The sequence below is a fragment of the Octopus bimaculoides genome, chromosome 10 (assembly GCF_046866305.1).
Source record: "Octopus bimaculoides isolate indiv1 chromosome 10, ASM4686630v1, whole genome shotgun sequence".
NCBI lineage: Eukaryota > Metazoa > Mollusca > Cephalopoda > Octopoda > Octopodidae > Octopus > Octopus bimaculoides.
Window position 1 is genome coordinate 10,298,042 of NC_142937.1, and position 20,241 is coordinate 10,318,282.

The following is a 20,241-nucleotide window of genomic DNA, read 5'->3' on the forward strand; positions in this document are numbered from 1 at the left end:
TTAACGGCTGCTCTCGCGGTTGCCGGTTTCGAGGTGGTTTTCCGTAGTTGGATCACAGCATTTACAACAACATCAGCTCGGTAGTTCCAGTGATGATGTACTGTGCGAACCTTTCATCATCTTGCACTCAGTCCGCCAAATGTGCCCTCTCTCCTCCCTTCTGTATGCACTAACTTTTGAGCAACTGCTGCGGAAGCTGGCGGCAGTTAGTGGCGTCCAACTTGATTCAGGATGTAATAGAAACTTATCCGCTTCTGCCGATGATGTCACCGTCATATTGTCGATCCACAAGCACATAGACTTAACTGGTGACACACTAAAACAATATGAAACGGTGACAGAAGTAAAAATTAACACGGAAGATTCAGTAGGCTTGCAACTTGGTACCTGGAGAGACAAGCATATGCCGTCCAACAGCGACGTGTGGCATTGGATTGAATGTTCGGTTACATTTCTGGGGGTCGGATTCGGTTGAAGTAAATAGATTACCGTGTGATAAGAAATTATTTCATTCTCCTTTTATAGGGAAGCACTGATTTTGGGGACGATATATGAACTAAGTGAACCGGTGATTGAGATATCAGAGACGACAAAGATGATAAAAAAGTATAAATCATGGAAACTGAGCTGATACCCACAGATGGGTTCACTATCGCTTTAGTATCAACTAAAACGGTGCATGATACTACTTTAAATAATTCATATCTTGATAAATTTATAATTTCACTCTTTAGAAAGACCTTGCATGTTAGATATGACTCGATCAATATGAAATGTGTTATATTATCACTTAATATATTTAATGATAAATGAACGTAAAGAACAGTTTGTGTACATCATAATCTAATTTTTTGTTAAAGCCGTTTTATGACGAACTTTTTATAAAATCACATAGACGATTGCATTGTTTAATGGAATATCTGATATATATACAGAGAGAGAGAAAGAGAGAGAAGAGAGAGAGAGAGAGAGAGAGAGAGAGAGAGAGAGAGAGAGAGAGAGAGAGAGAGAGAGAGAGAGAGAGAGAAGTAAGTGTCATATCTTTAAATATGTATCCCTTCATTCATTCACAGCGACTAATCTGATAAAATCAGATAAAATCAAGTTAAGCACACTGGGAAAATAAATCTTGTTTAGTCACAAGCAAATGCACTAATTGTCCTTCAGTTATAAACGTTGTAGTGTTGTTGATATTTTTAGTCACTATATATATATATATATATATATATATATATATATATATATATATATATATATATATATATATATATATATATATATATATATATATATATATATATATATTGGTGTCATCGATTAATCAGACAAGTGGCATAATCGATTCCAACGCTAATATTAGGGTTGACAACAGAATGAATATGAGAAACTTATATATAGAGAAATATGGAAATAGAATGAAAGAAGGATGGAAGGATGAATACAGAGTAAGACATTAATATATTGAATTTTATATTTTAGTGTTGTCCTGATTTATGACCAATTTAAATAATATTTATGGCGACTCATTTACAATAGAGAGGCAAATGGAAAATGATAATTATAAATATTTACTCACCTAACTAATTACTTATAAATATTTGTGGTTTAATTGGTTGTAATTTTTAGTTACAGAGATACGTAGTAATTGAATGTAATATACTACGCATATTGTAATCAGCTAATTACAAAGCATTATTAATTCAACAAATCGTGGCATGCAGTCTACTTACTTCCAGTAAACAACACATATCTATGGAATATACAATGGAAAACAAACTTATTTATTCAACTGGAAATAGATATAAACATTTGTTGATGAGAAAATGAGTATAAAAAAAGAAATTTAAAGAAAAACATTGTGATACATTGTGAAGACCATAGACGGCAGACAGTTTGAGACCGCAACAAACACAGCAATAATAGAGTAACGAAGTGCTTAAGCATATAAGAAATAAGAAATTCCTGCGTTTGAGAATCACCTACGGAATGATTTTATATTTGAAAATAATTATAAAACCAATGCGATGTATTGTCTACGCAAAATGGATTCTTTAATTGAAATGACCATAGATGTTCTGGAGGGTTTTAATGTATAACAGATGTAGGTTTGATTACATTAGAGGAAAATGTTTAATTAGGTATTGCTGAAGATGATTATTGAGTCAAAATCCACACACCTCGCAAAACATTTGATGCAGGAGAGAATGACGTCTTTATTATCTCTCTCTCTCTCTCTCTCTCTCTCTCTTTCTCTCTCTCTCTCTCTCTCTCTCTCACTGTATACATGTGTAAATGACATGAACGAGATAGATGATAGAATAGATGTACTGTGATTGCTATTAAGAAAAAAAACAAGGAGAAATGTAAAGTGATAAAAGAAAAAGAAGAAACGCTTGTTCCTTTCTTGTATACTTCGGATTCTCTGATGCTTAATTAAAAATTTTAAATAGGTATGTATTCACACGCACACGCGCACGCACACGTGCGCACAATCACACACCCGAACACGAGTATGGGTTTACATATTACTAACTATTTGTAAATATATATGTGTGTGCGCGTGCGCACGTATGTGTGTGCGTGTGTGCGTACGTATGTAGGTTAAAATATCTAGTGCTGTTATCAGCAATAACTGGGTTTCATGTTTCACAAAAGATAAAATGCATTAAATTCCAATATTTTGTAGTGAAATATGCGACGCAGGGCTGGCAGAAGGGTTAGGACGTCGGGTTTAGCAAAATATGTACCCGTTGAACACAGAGATCGATGTCATCTGTTTAATCCCTTCTCCGTAACTACCTTCCTTGTAACCAAATTTTAGAGGAATATCTTATAATATTATAGTGAAATAATTGGAGCCAACTGTTCATTTTCTTTATTCTCATGCCTAGAGTAAATGGTTTTCACCGTCTCTAAAATGCAGTATCAGCTCCAAAGCAGAAAAGCAACCATCATAATAGTTGTCCTTTGTTATAAATACCTTGATGCACGCAATGTGCTTGAATATCTTACATCAATAGTATTGCTTAAGCCTTTTACTAATTTATATTTTGATTTCATAATGCAACTACATTAGCGCATATGTAAGATGCGCCTGTGTTCTTTGTCGGGGGTCGTAAATACATTACCTCTAGATTTATTTTGTATGAACTATAATGAAATGCACATGCTATACACATTAATATATACTTACCTGTATATATATATATATATATATATATATATATATATATATATATATATATATATATATATATATATATATATATATATAATAATAATAATAATAATAATAATATTAATAATAATGATCATAAAATAATCTACAAGAACAGACGCAAGCTCTAATTTATAAAAATATGTGACATATTAATAAAAATCGGTAAAAATATACGACCATCCAGATATCTGAGTACCTTATCATTTTTTATAATATATAATTCCTGTACATCACCTTTGTGTTAAGTTATACCTTTTTTTTTTCTATCACTTGTAAATTTATAATAATTTTTCCTCCATATATTCGTTTTTGTTCCTACTTTTTTATGATTGTCTTGTCTCCACTACCCCGCTCTAATTTTTGAGTAAAGTAACTCTCTTGAATTCACCAGTCGGATTTCTCTGTGATCTGTGATTGATGTTTTTTCCTTGTTAAGTTCTCTTTGTTTTTTTTTTACCGGTTGTATGTACATTTTTACTTAAATATTTAACTTTAAGAAGAAGAAGAAGAGGAAGAAGAAGAAGAAGAAGAAGAAGAAGAAGAAGAAGAAGAAGAAGAAGAAGAAGAAGAAGAAGAAGAAGAAGAAGAAGAAGAAGAAGAAGAAGAAGAAGAAGAAGAAGAAGAAGACCCGTGAAATAATAAAGCAGATCCTGAATCAGTACGAAAATCCTAAGTAGAAATTTGGAGCTAAGATGTTCAAAATAATATAAAGTTGACTAGTTACAGGAATTGCAAAGAGAAACAGAAATGGAGATACATCAGAAAATATAACAATTGCGGATAAGCAAGTTCAACAAATGAAGCAGCAAAACAAATTGGGATGCTCCAGGCCAAGATGGTGACCAGGGATTCTGGCGCAAAATCCTCCTAAGTATACACAGGTTTATACGACTGTTTTTTTTACTGACTGCAAAGAAAATACAACACTAACTTGGATGACAAAAGTAAGGATTGTGTTGTAACAGGAGGAGAAAGAAAAATGAGGTCTAGTAAGAAACTATAATCCTACATGCATAACGTTATTCTGAAAACTATCAACTGTCATTATAAAAGATGAAGTATATAAATTACCGGAAAATGAGGATCCACTGCCGGCGAGGCAAAGTAGGAAGCAGGACGAAATCAAGGGCAACTGCTACATAGAGAGACCAGAATAGTAAGTGAGGTAAGAACAAGGTGGAATAGGTTAACTCTTGGATGGATACAATACAAAGGAGGCCTACGACATTGTTTCCGTAAGCTGGCTCTTAGAGAATCTGAGGACGCTCGGAGACAAATAGAAGAAACCCTGACAAATACACTGAGAACATACAAGCCTATGAGTTTATCAAAACCAGTATTAGAGTACACCAGTACATACAAAAACAATTAGACAGACCTCTTATCTTTAATCTAACCAGTGAGAGTGTTTAGTATAGAAATTGAAATGCAATTTGGAGTAGATAGGTACGCAGTACCTTGAAAAGATAGTGTAAGATAGCATCTGATGGTATGAAATAATCAGAAAGCATCATGATGTGGAATATTGAGGGATACAAATATCTAGGAGTGTTACAATAAGAGAAGATAAGGGAAAGGGGAATGAGAGAAAAATTCACTAAAGAATAGAAAAGGTAAATTAATGAGTTTGAAACCAAATAAAATGAAGAGAATGTCAGTATATGGCTTCAAAACAACAAAACAGATTTATGAACACGAAACAGAGGCTGTGATTACAAATAAGAATTACAAGATCGTGTGGGACTTTGCCATAAGGACTGACTATATAATACAGTTAGTACTAATAATAACAATCATGCATTATATTTAGGTAGCCTAATATATCTTAATATTATTAATACATAAATCCCATCATATATTATATACTTTTCCATACCCTTAGTTCTCACAACACAAAATGATGACTATAATTTTATAGAATTCAAAAATTTTGTAATTTATATTCCAATAATTTTATTCAGTCAGCTTCTGGCCTTAGGTGATATCTTTATATCTGCTTTATCATCCATAGTTATGGTCTTTATAATTCTTTATATAATTCATTATAATACTATAAATTCATTTAGCATTTACTACTATTTATAACCTGAAATATGTTTTATAAATCTTTTCAATTCTGCTAATATTTTCTTAATAGTTCCCATAATTTTTTAAATATCTAGACTATTTATGGAACCTATATGTTTTATTCGCAATTACAATGTGTCAATATTGGTTAATAAAGAATGTGAGATTCATAGGGTCTCCTGTTTGTTTTGGCGAGGGTATTGGAGAAGTGGTAGAATATCGATTCTGCTTTTCTTTCTTTATCAATTCTGGTCATGCAGATCGTCACTTCATTACTGTGATATAACTGATCTCTCTACATTTCGGTATTTCTCTGACATAAATTTATATCTGTATCTATTACGTAAAATATTTACACATGTGTTTATTTTCTATGCCAATGCCATTTTCCTGTGAATTCTGCTAATCATTTTCCCTAATAGAATTATCTCATTCTGTTTCTATTTAATTATTCATTTATCATCGCTGCTGGTACTGTGATTATCTGTATCTTTATATTTGTTTGTTTATTTGTTTGTTTATAGTTTTAGCTTAAAGCTGCTTCATCTCTTTCTTCTCCCACACTATCCTTTGGAGTTTCACTGGTACCTTCACTGTTATCTTAATTTTCCTATAAGTTATTTTCCCTGAATTATTATATCAGTATGTCGCTTAAGCAAACTTCGTCTTCTAATCGCTCATCAATAACTTATCGAAGTGGTCTAATCAAGATGAATTATGTAAATGGAATTTTACCGGTGAGTGTATTAAATTTTAAGGCACTAAACAAGAACGACTCTACCCAGACACACACAAACATATATATAAATATATATATATATATATATATATATATATATATATATATATATATATATATATATATATATATATATATATATATATATATATATATATATATATATATATATATATATATATATATATATGTTTCTTCAGATATTGATATCTAGATATATCTAACAACCTATCGTTAAATGTGTGTTTCTACCATTGAGTATGCATGTATATATGTGTTTGTGTGTGCGTGTGTATGTAAGAGAATGTGTGTGTATGTGTACATCTATAGAAAGTAAACAAAGTAGTAAGAAAGCTACGAATAGGTAAGCAGAAAGTTATAGGTTGCTACACTAAAAGATTGTTCTTACATTTTTAGTTCTTTTTATTATTCAAAATATACATAGGAAATAGCCTTTAACCAAATCCACCACACTGCCCGAGTTAAACAGGGAAAAACAGCTAGTATTATTTAAAATAATTTGCTATTGTTATGCTCTCAGTTTAGTTATGTATTTTCGCATTTTTATCTGATGCATTATGCGTAGATGTAAGGAAAATAATAATAATACGATATACGTTCAATCAGTTACCTGTGCCTTCCTCACAATATAAAGCAAACATATAATGATCAAGTTGCATCAGTATAGCATAGCTTACCGAGTGATTTATGAGATTTAACGCCATATCGGTAACAGAGTGCGTGTGGTTTCCATATTATTTCAAATACAACGCAATATATTATTTCAAATATTTTCTAAGTATGCCCATGTGCTATATATATTTGAATTAATTTTCTTTTTTTCTCCTTTTTGCTACATATTTTTAATATTCGTTTTTGAATGGACGAGACAACATGCGTAACCTAATTTTCAGAAGGTTGGAATCAATGAAATGGAATAATAGTTTCGATTGTAGAAATGAGGCTAAGCATTGTGCCATTGACCAATGCTTTTCATTTGAAGTTGCTCAACTAACACACGACCATTTATAAACTCTTTAATCCGAGATAGATTTTGTTTTCGTTGTCTATGACTTTCAGTCATTTCAAAACCCAGTGTTATGTGAAAATCATGCCCAAAGTACTACGCGGCAGAAAAGTGGCGCGCATATTCAAAGTGTACAGTTTACTTGCTGTTCGCCAGTTTTCTGCTGCATTGAGCTTTGGGTAAGACTTTCTACTAGCAGTGCATTAACATGTTATCAAAACTAAAAAAATGAAATTGTCACTTCCAGTATCCAGCCAGCGTGGAAATCGGGTTCTCTTGACATTTTTGTTGAATATATTTATAAATGTCAGAATGTCAATCATTTAAGGTTCATAAGTTTCCTTCTAATTATAATAGACATTATTTGAAACCAGATGTAGAAAAGCTTATCTTCGAGTTGCTGACATTTAGTTCCTTATTTTATATAAAATTGTATCTCTTAATCTACATACGTCATACACGCACACAGACACACACACACACACACACACACACACACACACACACACACACACACATACACAACACACAAACACACACACACACATATAAGTATATGTATTAATATATTCGCTTGAGATAAAATGTTAATGGAAGGTTTGGCTCCAAACTTTCAGCCTCCCACGTAGATTTTTATATTCTTAGTGTGATGCAAGGATAAATTTAAGGAATTATTGAACTGTGCTGTATGGTTTTCATGAATTTATTATTTGATTATTTCTTTCTCATATTCATTGTATTGATGTTACCTACACTTGGAAAATGTCATATAAATAAATTATAATAATAGTTTAGAAATTAGTACAATATAAATTTTGAATATATGGCTTTACAAAATAGAAACAAAAATGCTAAGTAATATTTAAGCTAAGAACGGCACAAGGCTTCATTGTTTATATTATTTCCATTTTTACAGTGTATCTCTTACAGAGCATGATATTTGGTAATAATATTTAAGAATTTTATATATGTTAAAAACTCTATTATCACTGTACGTAACGAACATGTTCATAGATCCCAATGGTGAAATTCTGCATAAGAAACGGAAATATATGTTTTCCATAAGAACAAATACATCCGCAGCATTAGAGAAATAGACAAATGAATAGCAAAAAAAGAAGGTATAAAACAATAATAACGAGCGACACCATCTGGTTACTGAAAATTATACGAATGCTAGCAGCAAGTATTTTGGAAGGCAAACGTTAATGTTAGATGTAATGTAAAATTACACAAAGATATATCAATAAAAAGCGGTATTAAATATTATATGAATGCTTTTTGGTTTGGAGGGAAATAAGATGACTGAAAATAAAATATGGTATGAGTGAAGCAATAATCAAAAACAAATTGAAAATACATTTCCACTCGAAGGAATCAGGAAAAATGATTTGCGTTACAACTCTTGACAAAATTAAGTAGGATATCAGCAGGAATAAATGCTCTCTTTCGCACACGCGCGCACAATTATCATGGAATAATGTGGATTACGGAAAACAAATATTCAAAAGGATTATGTTGAAGATATATGCTATAGATTGCATAAGCGTATGGATCGTTTTGGGATTGCATGTATTTCAAATGTGACTCAAATGTGTCCAAACTCCGTAAGGAATTTAACAATTAATATAACGTTCGGAAGAGATCCGAAAAATATTCAAATATTTTGCTTCGTAAATCTCTGTTAAACATTGTGTAAGTGAAGTAAATTCGATGTACGAGATTGGTTTCAAAATGCCTAATTCTGACTCATTTTACGAGCAACACACATTTATACAGTATGATATTTTGATTTCCCTTATACCTACGGTCAATCAGAAATTAGATCCAAAAGATTTAATATAGTGAGTACATATGACAGTCACAGATTAAGGCAGAATGTCTTCTGTTGACATGAAAATAGTTTATTTGAAATAAAAATTGGGTGCATTTTATCGACTCGGGATGAACGAAATTCTAAAACCTAAAAATAAAGGATATTAATTCAGAGCTTAATAATTCCGAAGAAATTCTCGAAATTAAATATCTGTTGCTCTATTCGTTCAAACATGGAAGGAAATTATTGTAGTTAAAATTGCAAGTTGATTTATTAAAATGAATCTAAAACCATCATGTTTGCGTGACAAAATGTTCGATGTTGCTATATGACATTCATAACATTGCGCAAGGTACATGAAGTTTCTATAATTGTTCCAACTGCCAGTGAAACGTTTTTACTATATTGTATTACTATCAATAGGATTAAGTGGATTTCTATCTTTAATGCATGCGTATATTTGAAAACCATAAGCATTCCACATTATACAATTAATATATGGTTATTGGATATTATATGTATACATTACTTTAGTATGTCTAAGTACGCGAAATGTAGTATATATGTAACAATAAATGAATTGCAATTGAAGAATATAAAACACTATGCTACATAAAATGAATATGTTTAAATCATGATCTGCAAAATTCTAATTCCGTAAATAAAGAAATTAGAGGAAACAAATAGAAAAGAAGACGAAACAAGGAAAAGACGCAAGGTAGAATATGATGCAAATGTGTATGAAAATGAAATGACTTAATGAAAGTAAACAACACAATGTACAAAATAATATAAACATAATTAAAGTTTGATAAGTAGATGGTTTATTAATTTATTAATGATTAATATATGTTATACAGATTTTAAAATATGCATAGAATTTGATGTAATATAAAGTAAAAAATGGAATTTGTATATTCATCAATTTTCGCATATGTTTTATAAAAGATATAATATTAAAAGACAAAATTTAAAGTGTGATACGTATTTTGATTTGCTTTAGTTTAAGATGAATTAAAGTGATTTACGACGTAATTACCTAAGTTCAAAATGCAAACGTTCGATAATGGAAACTACATAATCAAATATAGAGAAGCACGAAAGGTTATATATTTAGCTATATTAAATCACGAAATAGTAATTTTAATACTCTTAAAATGTTGTATAAGCATATGCATCAAAGTATAACACTAATGTTATGCATGTTTTAGTATAATTGTTGTCGAGAGTAATTAAGGAAATGCAGAAAGGTATTAAGAGCGCAGATAATCATGCAAAAATAATTAATGGATGTTTCTTTTTTTTTTTTTTGTCAATATAGCAGCAACATATTAAGCTTTCAGATTATCATTTCTGTGAGAACTGGGTGAATGTGTTTTCCTTTCATGTGGCATATTGTATTCATTTTGATGTTGATGAACATATACCTTCTTCCTTTGACCAAATCTATATTTAAATGTATTACTTTGTCCTGTGAATTAACATATGTATTTCTATTGGTAGATTATGTATATCATATTATATAATCTGGCAAATTAGAATTAGTAATTAGGCACTTCTTCAATTTCGTACGTAAAATGAATTGACTGTTCATATTTTTCAATGCGATGAAATAATTGTTAAAGCTTACCATAACAAATGCTTTTTTTATATATTGTTATTGCCTAATTTGAAGATATATTACAACATAAAGAATTATATGCTGTAGATTGAATAAATAGTATTAGGTGTGAGAAAAAGAAATGAACGAAAACTAAACATTAGAAATATACGCATTTACAACTCGTTCAATGAAATAATAAATGTCCTAATTATTCACTGAGAAATCCTTCAGTAATTTCTTTTTTAAATCAGTAATATCGAGACATATCTGAATTTCATCGACTTCAAATAATTGCAGCTTAATAAGATTAACAATCATCACAGCTGATATTTCGATTTTTCCTAATGCGATAAAAATTGAAAACAGGCCAATGTAATTTTCTCATTGTATAATTTATCAAACATATAATCCAGATTCCCTACATTTTAACCGACATTTATTGCAATGAATTTATTCCCTCCTTAGTTTCAATATCTAGAAAGAAATCACCAGATATCTCTCAAGTACTTATGTATTGATATTTGTAAATACTTAAACAAATGTGTCGTGCTTAATGACCAAAGGGACTAAGGGGAATATTTGATGTTATGCATAGAGTAATCCTAATGAAATATATTATGATCACATGTATTGCAACCAGCGTAAAAATATGATTATTAATGCCGTGATGAAAAGTTCTTAGTAGATCCACAGTCAATTTAATGATGTCTACAATCATTACAGCGAGGCTGACATGTGTAGTAGATTTTAAGATAAACTCTTAGCACAAACGATACAGACAGGAAGACAAATAAAGACGAAGTTCCCAAATATACCGAAGAGGTAAGATTTAAATTACCCAAGAAAAAAATCCAATTCCCAATATTTGAAATACATTTTCACAAGATATAAGAGTTTTATGAAATGTCTATAGATATTCCGATTCCACATTACCGGCGCTATAAAAAGTAAATGAGATCTATATTTTAAAAGCAAATATTGTATAATGATAGTGATGTAACTTGCCACCATGTAGCATATATCAATTTTACATAGATTCTTTGTAAATTAGTTATCACTATTTGGCTCACTATATTCGCATTAATATAAGTAAGAGCCTAGATTTTTCTCAATTAAATTGCATTCATACTACACATGGCATTAGCACTAGAAAACCTCCGAATATTTCTTCCCAAATAGTTTAAATGTTGGGGAAAAGACTATGGAGAATGGGTATAATTTCTAAGGTAAATTCCGTGTTTCTGGAATACATATTACATTAGAATTACAGAAAATACCAAAATCAGGAGAGACCTAGTTCCCCATAGTGTACTTATCACGGAAAATAATTTTACAGCGTGGGCATCTCACATCGATATAGCTAAAACTGTAGCAGATTACATTAGCTACGTTGTCTTGTCTTGAATCTGTGGTATTCTTTTCTTGAGCATTTAAATCATTTTAGGGCGTTTTGACCAGTAATTGTCTTTTGAGCTATACACTTGCCATGTATTTCCTTGAAAAGCATAGCTGGTTTATTTGAGGATGCCATTCAGATTCTGGTCGAATTCTGGTTTAAGCACCCAGAAGATGCAAATAATTCTATTTTTTTGGAATTTCCTGCAAACTTTTGTGAATTTCTGTTCTACACGCTAGACTTTATATGATTATGCAGCATATATTGTGCGCAATTTTAGGGCGATTTAGCTATTGATTCAGCATATCGCATGACCACCCGAGACCTTCCTCGTGTCATTGTTACTCTGACATGTATTGATGTTTTTAAATGCTTCCTTCGCATAAAAGCATGTGATGATATGATGATGCAGTGATGTGTAGTCCATTACTGGGATTTAGGCTAAGGATTCTGTCTGTATTTTAACCTAATTTTTAAAGAAAATTCAAGAATGGAAGTGTTAGGATTTGTAGAGCCGATTCGGGTGGGAGGAGATGAAAGTAAAATTAATTTTTTCATGATCGTATGAATTATATTGTGTACAAATCATATTTGCAAAAGTTTTCTAAAAATTCCGAGGAAAAAATGTTACGAGAGATTATATGGGATAATAAAACCAGAATTCCACCCAGGATCTTGTTTTGAAACTTGTTCTTGTTGTTATTTAAAAAATGATCGTGTCGCACGGTTTGAATCTGTACTGCAAGTTTAGATACAGTACTTTCTCTCTGTGGGCATATATGGGAAATATCGTAATCTAATAATAAAATGGTTTAACATCTGCTAGAGAAGCACGAACGCACAATGAATGCTTTTGAAGTGTAACTGACGATAAATGTAGACGCTTGAGAATCTAGTCAAAAGAGAGAGAGGAGTAAGTCTGTCTATCTATCTATCTATCTATCTATCTATCTATCTATCAGTATGTCTCTATGTCAGTCTGTCAGTCTGTCTGTCTGTCAGTCTGTCTGTCTGTCTGTCTGTGTTGTTTATAAGCTATTATATGTATATACATATGTACACTCATATAGAAACTCGTAAAATGGAGAAAATAAATAAGACTAGAAAAAGGCTATACCTTTCTTAAATTTGCTTACAATGCAAGAGAGACGGAAAGTAACACGCTCTATTGATATCGTGAAGCGGAAATGTAGAAGGTTAAATAAAATATCACAAAGCTCTATTTTCTGTTGTGTACATAATTCACACGTGACAAAATCTCTGAAGAACTTTCAACGAGAGAAAATTGTTATTCAAAACAGTTATTTTTCTTTGTCCCAATTTTATTTTTCATGTGTCATAATCCATTAACTTAAAATGCTTATGAATACACTGAGTGGATGAACGTAATTTTTAAGTACCGTATTCATTTAAATAATTTGTTGAACACTTATATTATTTAAGTTGCTTGGCTCCAAGAAACTTGACTCACGAACTGCGTCATTAAATGAGTACATTCAAAGTCTACATTACGAAAATCTACCATACGAAATCTCTTTTCTACTCATTGGGAATTAAGCTAATGCAATCATCGAAGAGGTCTTATATCAGCTAAACAAATGTTCACTAACAGATTAGAACCCATTTTAATTTCTATGATATCCCTATGATGCATCATAAATTGCATCAAAATACCGTTTTGTTTTGTGCTTTAGTGACATATCGACAATTTTTATTCAACCTAAAGTGACTTGGGTATCAAATACAAAGGTGCTTTTAAATATAATTATTGATGTTGGGTAAAGTACACTATGTCGTTTAGAAAAATGTACGATCATTGTGTTAACGAATTTCATCTAGGTTTTTGTAAACAACAGCGTGTAGTATAATCTGCGTTGACAATTTTGACATGAATAAGATATTACTTTTATTTACATACGTAATTGATTTATAAATATTTCGTATTGACATTGCTGGTACGTTCACAAACATATTATTGTAGGTAAAGCAGATGCACATAGCACATATACACACTGACACACACACACGCATATACATGTATATACGAAGACATAAATACACACTCAGATGCATGCATTCACGCATACTTATATACATTCATATATGTGTGTGTATGTGTGCTTGTGTGTGTGTGTGTTTGTGTGTGTGTTTGTGTGTGTGTGTATGTGTATAGTTTGATATGTCATATCTTCATAACCCTTGTTAATTGCACTTACTTTTCTAGAACATAAGTACAAGGTAATGATCTATACTTTTCATTTCAGATTATAGTCCTATTTCTTGTACTAATGACTAAGATTCTAGTGTTGTTGAATTGGAAAATACGTTGTTGTATTGTTTGAGCTCCAATAGCCTGCTTGTTCAGAGGCGCATGTGATGAAAAGCCATCACTGTAGAATAAATGATAATGAGTTCAAGCCATCCAAGTATTAGACCAACGCCACACCTCAACTACTATGTTAACGTAAACAACATTTAAGCTTACATACGTTATAATTCTGCAATATTAAAAATGTTAACAGATATCTTTTAGTAGGATATTATATACGTATGATACGTGGACAAATATAGTTTTCAATCTACACATATTTGTATCACCACTCACGTGGAAAAATAGTGAGCTGTAAAAATGTGCACGTATAAGATGCGAGTTGATAAATTTTATGAGATAATTGGATCAAATACAAAATGAAAATTGATGTGTGCACTTCCTATACAATTAAGTATATTATTGATTTCCTGCGTTTCTTAATTAGGTGTTTAGATAACTATATTACTAAAGATATAAACATACTCATGCACAGCTACGTGAACAGCCATTAGATTACTAAGATGTATAAATATTTATGAATAAACATACATTAAATGTAGCAATTGCATACGAATATATCGGGAATGGACTTTATCCTAACGTATTCAATGATAGATTGCAGTAAGGTAAATATTCTCGTGTTACTACCAATCTATTAAACATATACATAAATAAAGTATACTTAAAGGTAAGTTTGGTAGAATAGAATTTAGACATATGACAATTATTAATTATGACTGAGATTCGTTCCTAGAATCAACATAGATGCATATTTAAGCGTGGTTTTAAAATGGTGGTTAATAAGAGTAGAGACGATAAGTCATGGTTACGTTCCCCACATGTCTGTATTTCAGAGCATAAGACAGAAAAGGGCAGGTTAAGAAAACCCTGTAACAGTTGTAACTATGCATGTGTGCTTCTGAAGATGATTCTATAGCCTTTGAATTTTTGTTCGACAGTGGTTAATATGTAACCTTACTAATGCATGCTCTCAGTTGCGCTTCTTGACATAACGCACTTACATATGGGAACTTACTTGAACATTCAGGATATGCTTGCATAAGTTTCTTGATACCACTGTTCGATTTCACAAGTTTCATGTTAAAGTATTGTATCCATGTAAATCTTTGCAAATAATTCTGATTATTCTGGGGAAAAATGATATCGTTTGAGGTCGAGTCTTAGCAAAGCAATGGATTAGCATTTGTTAGCGTCAAAGTATATTTAACTTTCAAAGTATATGTAACTGCCCACGCACGCACTAACAAATAAACAGACACACTCTCTCTCCTATTCTCTCTCTCTCTCACATAAACACAGACACGCACATACAAGCACATACACATGCACACGCACACATATAAAACGCAAAGAAAAGTATGCATTTGTCTCTGGCTTGTATATATATCTAAAGAAAATATACATCTGCAAAAAATATATAAATTATGTACACAGATACAAAAAGAAACAGATATATATATATGGAAAAATTCCTACAAGATTTATAACATGGAAAACTTTATATAAATAAATAACCGAGGATGTAATGATACTGTTGTTGCTGTTTTGTTTTCCTTTCGCGAATGGTAAAGTGTTTGTTTGATGTATAATTAAACCAAAAGCAATTCTTGTTGATTAAGAATGTCATAGTAGAAATAAAAGAAACAAGTCAAAACTACAGAAGAATCTAATTAGTGCTTTAATTTAATAAAGTGTTTGGTAAATTACAAACAAAATATGGAGCAAGATTCGGAAAAAAATCTTCTCATTAACGGTAAGAATAGAAATGTAGCAAACTTGTTGTACTCTACATCTAGATGTAAAACTGCAATTTGCGCGGCTTCCTTAAAGTTCGCCTCCTGTCTTAAAATATTATATTTTATTATATTATTTTGTTTTATTGTGAAATAACAGGGTAGTTTGTATTCTGTTGTTTGTATTATTACTTGTGGAATCTAGAGTTGTTACGCTCTAGACAACAGCTTCTGTTTGGGCAATTTTGTTGTAAATGCAGCCTTTTGATGTTTGCTCTTAATTAGAGTGATTAACCTGGCAAGTTAATCATTCAAAAATGAATAAAAATCTATAACTACATATGTATATATATGCACACTGATATGTATGCATGTATATATTATACGTGCATATATATATATATGTATGTATATATATGTGTGTGTGTGTGTGTGCACGTATATTTGTGCACACGCATACACACACGTATGTATGTATGTGTGTATATATGCATGTATTTATATACTCAACACACTCAGACGCACGTACGCTCACAAACACACTCCGTTCTGCTCTTTCTGTCTTAATTATTGCTTCTGTTTAACTTTACTTTCACAGCTGTTTCTCTCTCTCTCTCTCTCTCTCTCTCGCTCTCTTTCTTTCTCTCTCTCTCTCTGCCTGACTTATACCATAGAAATAGTGACTCCACAAAGTATACTACTACGGCAATAGTGTTCATGGCCTGCGTCATTAACTCAAAGCATATGTAGATAAATCTGTTTAGAAATCTCAACTACTCAACTTTTATTTCGATTATTTGGTTAATTTAATTAGTGGTTGCCAAGTAAAACTATGGTACATGGCAAAAGAGAGTTTTCCTGTTATCAGCGGTTCCTTATGAAATATCTTTCTTCCAATTACTTTAACGAAAATACGTGGCTCTATATTTTATAAAGTTTTCTTCTCTGAAATGCACTTATAGTCACGTCTTAGCAGGTGTATAAGCAGACTTTTTCTGCTGTAATATTTCACAGACATAATGCTGTAAAAAGAGGTATCTCTATATAACTAGATACAGGTAAGAAATGAAGTTGATTTTCAAAATAATGTTCATCACAATACTGCAAAAATAAGCCGTGAACATTCCGGACCAGTCCAAAAGCTTAAGATACAAATAAATGCTAAATTGTCTTTTGGTTACACAAAAGTTGAGTATACATGAAATCTTTAGCATATGGTTATGGGTGCACACTCTCTGGTGGACTATGATGAATCTTCATACCATTGTACTGCCTAAGATTGCAACGTATTATTTGTAAGCAAGAAAGCATATTATGCATTAAAATACGTCATTCAGACGTGCAGTCTCAAAAACATCAGATAGGAATATAGTACATATATTATCTGCTGCAATATCGTATTTCTGTCAATAACTATTATCATATATGTCAATTTGAAATATCAAGTAGTCTCTTCAACATCTGTCACATGCCTATAAGTCTCGTCACATAATTCGTGATCCAAAGCAATATGTTCTTACATCTGTGTTGAAGTGAAAGCTCTGTAGCGGATTGATCTGCGATATGTTGCTCTACATTCTATTTAAAAATGAAATTAATATCACAATACGCTGGCTATTCCTTAGAATGCCCTTACATATACACCAGATACAATCACTTTTGATATGATCGGTACAGGTGTTTGTTAGCTTTATTTACATGCAGGTTTAGTAGTAGAGAGTAAAAAAATGTACGAGAAAACAGGATTCAATGAGTGTTCTGTGGGTAATTTTGCTCCACAATTATTGTGTAATTCTAATGAAATAAGTCGAAATTCGAGAACAAGAATTTACATAGGCGCAGGAGTGTCTAAGTGTTAAGTAGCGTGCTTACCAACCACGTGGTCCCGTGGCACCCTGGGCAAGTGTCTTCTACTATACCCTCGGACCGACCAAAGCCTTGTGAGTGGATTTGGTAGACAGAAACTGAAAGAAACCCGTCGCATATATGTGTGTGTGTGTGATTCCACGACACCATCGCTTAACAACCGATGTTGGTATGTTCAAGTCCCTGTAAATAGTGGTTCGGCAAAAGACCAGAGTGGATAGGTACTGGACTTACAAAGAATAAGTCCCGGGGTAGATTTGTTCGAATAAAGGCGGTGCTCCAACATGACAAATTAAAGAATAAACGAATATTAAACAGACTTAGAAGAATGAAAAAAAAGGCAATAGGTTTCACTTAAATAATGGATCTCAATAGGAAAGGATCAACAATTGCATTAAATAAGCTTCAAATACAATGGCGGTGGATGCACAACCTGTGAATTGATTCGCAAATAATATCAAAAGCTATTGCATTTTCAGCAATATAAAACCAGAAATAAATGACATAGAGAGAGGGAATTCCGTTTCTTCAATTTGGATAAAAGTCGCTCGTCTTTTTTTCAGTCTTATCTCATGTAGCACGACTGAATGTCCCAAAGGAGCTTCAAGGTCATTTGAACTCTAAGTAATGGAGACTTTCATCATCTGTTTGCACAAGATGAAATATAAACTAATGGCTAACTGCCTTACGTTAGCGACTAACCGAAATATGTGATCCAAATATCAAATTTGATTTCTGCAATTCAATATCACCTCACAGGTATATCTGCAAACATATGTCAAATGGGCATTAGGCAGCAATCCGTGTTCTGTCGCAGCAAGCGGGTAGGAATGTAGTTACCAAATTCCAGTAGTGACAGGAGAGCACTAGCATTAGATTTAACTAGAGTATTTTCTATTTCTCCAACTCACAAAACACACTAGCATACAACAGGCTACATCCAGCCGGGCACAGGGTTTTTAGTTTCCCTTCAAGCAAATGTTAAATGCCAACGCTGAAACTTAAATGCACTCAAAACTTTCATAATGCTGTACGAGGTAAACGCCTACGATCCATTTGCATAAAAGGTTACTCGATCCACATGTGCATTCCCATTATATGAAGAATAACAAACAGCAGATACGATGGATCATGATTTTTGTAGTTTTTGAATGCCAATCCGACATCAGTTATGACAGCGCTACTGATTTAATGCATAACGTGAACAGGGAACAGTTCTTTTTCCTTCAGAGAATATTTTAGATTTTTCACAGAAAGAAAGAAACACTTGATAAGTACGGAACTGGTCAGTCTTGAGGACATTTGTTACTTTGATATCACAACATCCTTAATGTTATTACGAATTTTATTTTCCAGTCTCTTTAGCCATTTTTCCTTATAACCTCAGCATAAAGGTGCAAATAAAATTTATAATCAGCTTGACCCTTTCTTCTCTGTATTTTTATTTAATTATAATGGTATTTTGTCAGGGTCTAACTTTGTCTGTAAACAACTGAAAACCACTCATTGTTTTGCTTATGCATTTCGCACAGTGACTGAAATGAGTGTAGGATGTAGCGACGGATGATTTAAACAATCACCTAAGGAGACGCATTTAACAACTTCGTGGGACAATAATTATCACACAATATTTCACCAAAGTTCTACAGTTTAAAAATGTGTTGATATAAAATGTGTGATTTCTAACATGTGATTTTAAATATATTATGTCACTCATTTCATTTGTTAGTCTCATGGTATTCAAGCATGGTATTCATTTGTTAGTCTCATGGTATTCTCATGGTATTCTCATGGTATTCTCATGGTATTCAAGCCGTATATACAGCAGCCGGAGCATTTCCGCTGTATCATGATATCACATAGTCGATACCTGCAAATGAGATTTGCTTTACCCGAATCTTATTTCACTATATATGTATGTATATATATATATATGGGAGAATTTACGAAAAAAAAACAACAGACGAAGACAGGTGGTGTAAACAACAAATGGATGTATTAGTTTAACACTCGTGAACAGAGAAAGTCTTTGACGTTTCGAGCCTACGCTCTACACTCACACACACACCTGTGTATGCATATATATATACATATGTATACACACACACATATATATACATATGTGTACATAAATATAGATATGTGTATATATTTATATATGCGTGTATATATCTATATATATAGATATATACACACAATTGCAGCGTGAAGGGTTTTCATCAGTCATTAAAAACAAAACCAGGAAACCATTATATTCACTTTAAGATTTAAATTATATGTTTGTGTGTGTGTGTGTGTTCTCTTTTTTTAATCTTGTTTATTTGTAATGAGAATGTGAAGTCTAAATAAAAATAAGCAGCACGTAATAGATTAATAGTATTGGAAAATATTTGGAGTACTGAAATGCCTGACGTGATGTCCAACCGTTTCAGATTGTAAGTT